General features: G+C 40.7%; 1 pseudogene; it reads left to right on the forward strand.

Moving 5' to 3' along the window:
• The window catches only part of LOC111812818, a 49,064-nt pseudogene extending 43,238 nt beyond the window's left edge, over positions 1–5,826 (forward strand).
• The last annotated feature ends 879 nt before the right edge of the window (positions 5,827–6,705 follow it).

Raw genomic sequence — 6,705 nt, forward strand, 5'->3', positions numbered from 1 at the left:
GGGGCCCTCCCAGAGGCGGTGTGCAGGCTCATGGCCACACTCACCCTGAGCAGTGCTGTGGACTGCATCTCTGTCTGTGGGTCCAGACACACTACACAGAGAAGCTGGACAGCAAGCGTTGGGTGTGACTCGCCACCCTTGTCCCAGCAAGCTCTCCATTCCCCTCCGGAGTCCTGCAGAAGGAGAAGCTCTGTGCTGGGATCTATTGTGTGTAGGGGAGCATCTGTAATAGTCTTACAAGTTTCTTGCCTAAACAGGTGCACAATTGTGTTTCCCTTGTCTTCAGCACTTAAATGTATAAGTAAAAGCTCTAGAAATTGACCTCTTCATTTATTTCACTCAAATCTATTTTGCTTTATTGGTGTAGGACTTGAGCCTATGGCCTCCCTCACATTAAGCATGTGTTCTATGTCTTTAACTGAAACATTTTCATTGAATTCTTCCATTCAGTGAAAGCTATCTTTTTTGAAAGATTCTAAATGTTTCACCAGGTATGATACATGCTCGGGGAGATCTGTCTATGTAGATCTGAACATCATGTAATGCAGGTATGTTCTGAAACAGCACATGGCACCTCATAAATGTGTACAATTTTTATGCTGCAATTTAAAAATAAAGTAATAATTTTTAAAATATACCATGGTTAGAGCTTTCTTATTATTTATGTTAAATCTGTTCACTTCTATCAATGTCTATTATCCTTACATTGACTACATGCCAGATAGATGTAATCCCTAACAGCTATTTTCTCTATGATAGTTTTATCGCTTTATCTTTTTCCTTTTTGTTCTCCAAAAATTCTTTAATTGTGGTTGCTGTTTCATTAGTTTGATTCTCTTCAGAGCAATCATTTCAGTCCCTCCCCTGAATTTCTTATTTTTATCCTAGGATTTTCAGACAAATGTAAACATTTACATTTAGATTGAGATTTCTATTTACCTACAAGGTCCTGCCTACAATGTTACTGCCTAATCACATGCTGAAAAGGTTGGGAGAGAGAGAGAGAGAGAGAGAGAGAGAGAGAGAGAGAGAGAGAGAATGTGTGTGGCCAGCTCAACCCACTCTGGGACTGGGGCTGGTGCAGCTTATGGTGTCAAGGATCAAACCACAGTCCCTTCACTCTTGCCTAAGCTTGCCTAAGGAGGCTCTTTAGACCACTGAGCTATCTTGCTACAAGCTTGGAAGATTTTTAAAAATATATATAGCTACATAGTTTTCCACGTTACTTCCATTCATAGAGGTATCATTTACTGAATGTTGTCCAATAGGAGTCAAATCTGGTTTGCCTCAAATTTCCAAAGAGAGAGAGACAAAAATCTGGGTAAGTATGAGACACTTCAGCTTGAGGGAGAGAAGGTTCTGATTTTACTTGCTTCCTTAGCTTCTGTTATGGTGGGGAAGGCAGGTGTTCTCCTGCAGGCCTGCCCGGATGGTCACCTTCCAGAGTACATACCAGGTGCTCACTGCTGGGAGCCTCCTCTCTGCAGGAAGTAGAAGGGTGCCCACAGAGAATCCCCTCCCCTGTGCAGGGCATGTGAAGAGCAGCTGCAGCTGAAGCTACATGACACACACGTGCATGGGTAACGCCAAGGCCAGCACCAAGAATGCAAGCCTGCCAGGCAAACCCAACAAGCAAGGTGTTAGGCAGAAGAGTTTCAACTGGCAATGCCCCCCCCCAGTATATAAATCATGCAATGCAGTCGTTCAATGGCTCTTTCTTTCCCACAAGGAAAGGAGGCTCCACCTGAGCTCAGCTTTCTGCTTCTTGACTCATGTGTTTCTTCATCCTCTCGCAGGAATTTCAAGAGCTGTGAGGAAGAGGTAAGGCTGCTGTTTTATGTGGCATCCAATCAGGAGTAAGCACAAGGATGGATCTTAAAAACAGTTGGGCTAGGGCCAAGATGTTGGCTATTCTTGTAGTCCTTCTTTTTCTCTAAATTTTTGGTCTGCAAACTTAAGTTGATAACCCTCTAGAAGAGAAGTTTAATGATATTATTACCCTGTAACATAGGCAATTGAGCTTAACTTCACTATCTGTCTGAATATCAAATGCCTTAGACATAACATGGAACAGGTATTTTTCATCAATCATTGATATGCTAAACGTTAAATCCCTACAGAATGTGAAAAAAATAAAAAAACAATAGTAAAAAAATAGAAATAAACAATAACTAATTTTTACACAGAAATTAAAAATCTAACCATATACAACATTGTAGCAGGACAGTCCTATGACATTTTTTTCTTGTCTCTTGCTTTCATAGCCCTTCAAGGTCAGTGAGGACTCAGGACATAAGAGAACCTATACTGTAAAAACCTGTAACTCAGTGGTGTCCCAAATTTTCTGATCAAGGAGATTATGGGGTCACAAAGGAAAATGATCAACGATGTAGAGTGTGCCTAAGGAGAGTCCCCTGGAGAATAAACATTCTCTAAGGCTTTCACAGAGAGCAAACTGGTCAAGCAATGACCGTGACTCATCCAGATGGCTGACACTGACAAAGGATCTACAAACTGTGGTACAGGGTTTCAGGGTAAATCCTGAGAGGATTTGACTTACCTTGTCAGATACAAAATTTACTTTTTTTTTTTTTTTTTTTTTTTTTTTTTTGTGAAACTGGGAATTGAACTCAAGCCCTTGCACTTGCCAGGGAAGCACTTATTCTACTGAGCCATCTCCCCGGCCCAAAAGTTACATTTTTTGTTATATAGGTCTTGCTTTATCTTGGTCTTAAGTGTCTAGCAGAAAAAGTATAAAAATGAAGTATAAAAAGTAAAGCCACATTAATATGCTGAACTGTCAAAGGCTCAAGTCAACAACTTCTGACATTGCCAGTCCTGCGGTTAACCTACTACTATTATGGACTACTGGATTATATTGGATTACTTTGCTGAATTCACGCACCTACAATATTTGAAAGGCAATGCAATACCCATCTCTGACAAAAGTAAACAAAAAAGGAATACAAATGAAGGACTATTTTGTAGTGGGAAAAAAAATATATATATAATAGGATAGATATACAGCTACTTTCTCTTAGTTCAGTGAGAAGAAAGATTTGTACTAATAGTGTTCAGACAAGATATACCTGTTTCCCTATGTGCTAATTTCCAAAACATCCTGCCCCTTTTAAAAAACTGTTCAAGTGAACCCAAGCTGCACGATCTCAGTGGTCGCTGGGAGCTAAATCAGGCCTTGCTCTGCCTCAGGGCTCCAAGCCCCACCACCACCATAGTCCCTGTGGCTGCCCATCCTATCTCATCCCAGTGCTGAGCCCAGAACATGCAGGGCCTATGTTGCTCATGGCACCGCCATTAGAGCCCTTTGTTCCAGCTTGAGGTGGGCCACCAGCAGCAAGGGCTGGGGCCCAGACTGCAAAGAAATACCTCGTCTGGTCCTTACTTAGCAGATGTGGTGTGCTTTCCCCCTGATGTTAAAACCAGATTCAAAATTGGTCCAAAATAAGCAATTTTCTGTCATTAGATATTTCCTTGTACCACAGAAAGAATTCACACACCAGACCTATACCGTAAGGAATCCAGAAACATCTCACATTCAACCCAAATAGCCCGTTGTGGTTCATAAGGGCCATTCAGCACCTTCAGGCCACTCATGAATTTCTTCAACTATTCAGGAACTGAACTGCTTTGAGGCCTTCAGGCCTCTCTTTTGGTACAGAGCCAAGTATTGTGTTACACATGCAAAAATTAATCACAGCAATTAGGCAGGAAAAGGAGGGGTCAAGTTCACAATTCCGGCAGCAGAGCCAGGTTACCACATATGTACAACAGTGAACAGTACCCCAGTCCCTTCAGTAAAGGCCAGACTGGGATCTCCAGTGCTCACACATTAACTTCCTTGGTGGTTTTGTGTCTGGGAATCCTGTTCCCTTAACATCAACAAAACACAGCTTTAATCTGCATTTGAGCTGCCTATGTCCCTTCTGTGCTGTGTTTCTCCATGAAGATAATCTTACAGTGGTCATTTTCAGTTATGCAAAACATACACTGGATTTAAATATCCCAATCCAAAAGGTGTTTAATCCCTTTCCAATGTGGACAATGCAATTGCCTAAGCACATTCTCTCCTTTCTCATCTAGAAAGGTGAAGGCTGTTTGACCAGGTGCTGAACTATTCAGGAAGTGCAACAGAAGTTCAGTGGAGGAAGCATCCCAGGGACCCAGCAGAAGAAATATGTTAGGAAGAACTCAGGCCTGGTGTGAGAATCTGAAAGATATGTGGCCTACCCAGAGGTCATTAAGAACATTCAGGGCTGTAGAAACAGCAAACAGAGGATGGGACTCTCATAATTACATAAAATAGAGGCAAGGCACTGCTCCAGAGTCTGTGGAATAAACAAAATATAACATGTCTTCAAGGACTATGAAATCCAGCTGGAAAATACATACTGAATTAGTAAGAAGGATATTTGAGACTGAGGACTGGACACTAAAAAAGCACTACAGTGGTAGGGGTGTCATGACCATAGTGCAGGCAACTGAGGCCAGAGAGAGCAGAACGTGGGCTCTGAGAGACTGAGTGGAAGAGGGCAGTCTGAGCCAAGTTCAGAGAGCCCCAACGCCAGGGAGGGCATGGGCCTGATAAAGTAACTAATAAGGAATCTCTGCGTGTGCATGGTTCAAGGCGGCACACCATGGAAGCAGAACTCCCTTGTCACTATATAGCATGTAAAGATGAACACAGAGACTGATACCCACTGTGGTCCCACTCTCCACCCCCACATCACACTGTAAGGGGCACAGAGTCAATATTAATATACCACAAAGCTGAGGAAGTCAAGATGAAGGTTTACCAAAGACACTGCCACTGGCTTTCGTGCTTGCAAGTTCAATGTGCTTCCTACTCTTGTTTCCTACAGGAGTCTGACTTGGACCATGTAGCTTTAGAGAAGGTCTCTCCTCCATGGTTGACATGGTCACTAATGTCTGAGGGCTTCATCAGCACTTGTAGGTATGAGTAGGAAGTGATACAATGACAGACTTGATTCAGTCAGTCACAATGGCAAGAAGTGAAAAGGACAAATGAAATGGAAAAGTCAGTAATACCCAAAGGCCGACTGATCACCAAGGGTTAGGTATCTTTGCCTTCCTGGTTCACTTCCTCCATATCCAGAAAGAAAAAACACACATACTTATATTTTATTACTGCACTGGTATAAAGAAGAATATATTATTATATATTAGAATATCAGCACTATATGTGCACCCATATTTTTAGCAGCACAAGGTGTGATCGCCAAATCTTGGAAACATTCCAAAAGCCCATCAACTGAGAAATGGATAAAGACGATGAGATATTTTAAACAATGGAGTATTGCTCAGCTATAAAAAGGGTAAATTCAAGGATTTTATAGGTAAGTGGATGCAACTAGAGAATGTATTGGTAAGTAAAATAAATCAGGCCCACATGTGCAGACAATGTATTATCTCCCTAGTGTGAGAACCTGAAAGAGTAAATAAAATCTGAAAGGAACAATAGATACTGTGAAAGGAAAAGAATCTGTTCAAAGGGAAGGGACAACTGGGATGAGGAAAGGGACAAAAGAAAGAAAGAAAAAGGATAGCTAGATAGATATAGATATAGATATAGATATAGATATAGATAGATAGATAGATAGATAGATAGATAGCTAGATAGATATAGATATAGATATATACAGGATAGTTTCAATAATTGCACTGCTGATTTCTGCTGGTCTACTAAAAAGCAGCTAATGCTTTAAAATTTTATTTTATTTTATTTTATTTCTTCTTTTTAATTTCTGATAACTTTTTTCATCAATTTTGCAGGTTTATATCCGGTAGCCTAATAATCTGAAGATAATATCATGTAACACAACAACTATTGTTGAACTCCTATTAATTTGACAAAATTTTGTATCATTTCTAATGTATTTTTACCATTTTTTATTCTTTAAAACATTTTAACATACTATATATAGAACATTTTGCCTGATTTTTCCTTCATGTTTTAAACAAATTGAGACATTTGCACGGCTCTCTAAAATTTTCATAGGGCCCACATACTGTACTCCTTCTGTCTTGTAGATAAATCAGTCTTAGCTAAAGAAATAGGAAGAAAAACAAGAGTTTTGAATGGCTGCAGAATTGCTGGCAAGAGAACCTGCAAGAGTGAAATGAAGAAAAAAATGAGGCAGGTGAGAAGAGAGAAAGTTAAGAAGAGAAACTGAGCTGAAGAGGGAAATGATAACCTTACTGGAGAATTTGCAATGATTTTCCTTTAAATCCAGATAAAGAACTTCAGTACATAATCTGACACATAGAACCTATTTTTCAAGCCTGCTTTAAAGTCAGTTGTGTAAAAGTGTTACAGAAAACCTTGAATGGCTAGGGGTGTGCCTCATGGTACAGGCCTGCCTTGCATGAGCAAGGCCTGGGTTCCATCCCCAGCACTGCAGAGAAAAAGAGAAGTTGAAAGGAAAGAAAGAGAAAAGAAAGAAAGGGAAAGGAAATGAAGGAAGGAAAGAAAAAGAAAAGAATGAGAGTGAGTCCATAAAGTGGACTGCAGGCAGTGATGTTGCAAACCAATATCCAGGTTCCCAAGGTGTCTCACAGTTGAGGGAAGAAGCCAAAGGGGGAGAACCAGCAGCAACTGCAGAAATGACAGCTCCTTGTGCTCCTGAAATGAGACGGTGGTGTGTTTGGGATCGTGGCTGTGTTTTA

The sequence above is a fragment of the Octodon degus genome, unplaced genomic scaffold (assembly GCF_000260255.1).
Source record: "Octodon degus isolate 3935 unplaced genomic scaffold, OctDeg1.0 scaffold00144, whole genome shotgun sequence".
Classification (NCBI taxonomy): Eukaryota; Metazoa; Chordata; class Mammalia; order Rodentia; family Octodontidae; genus Octodon; species Octodon degus.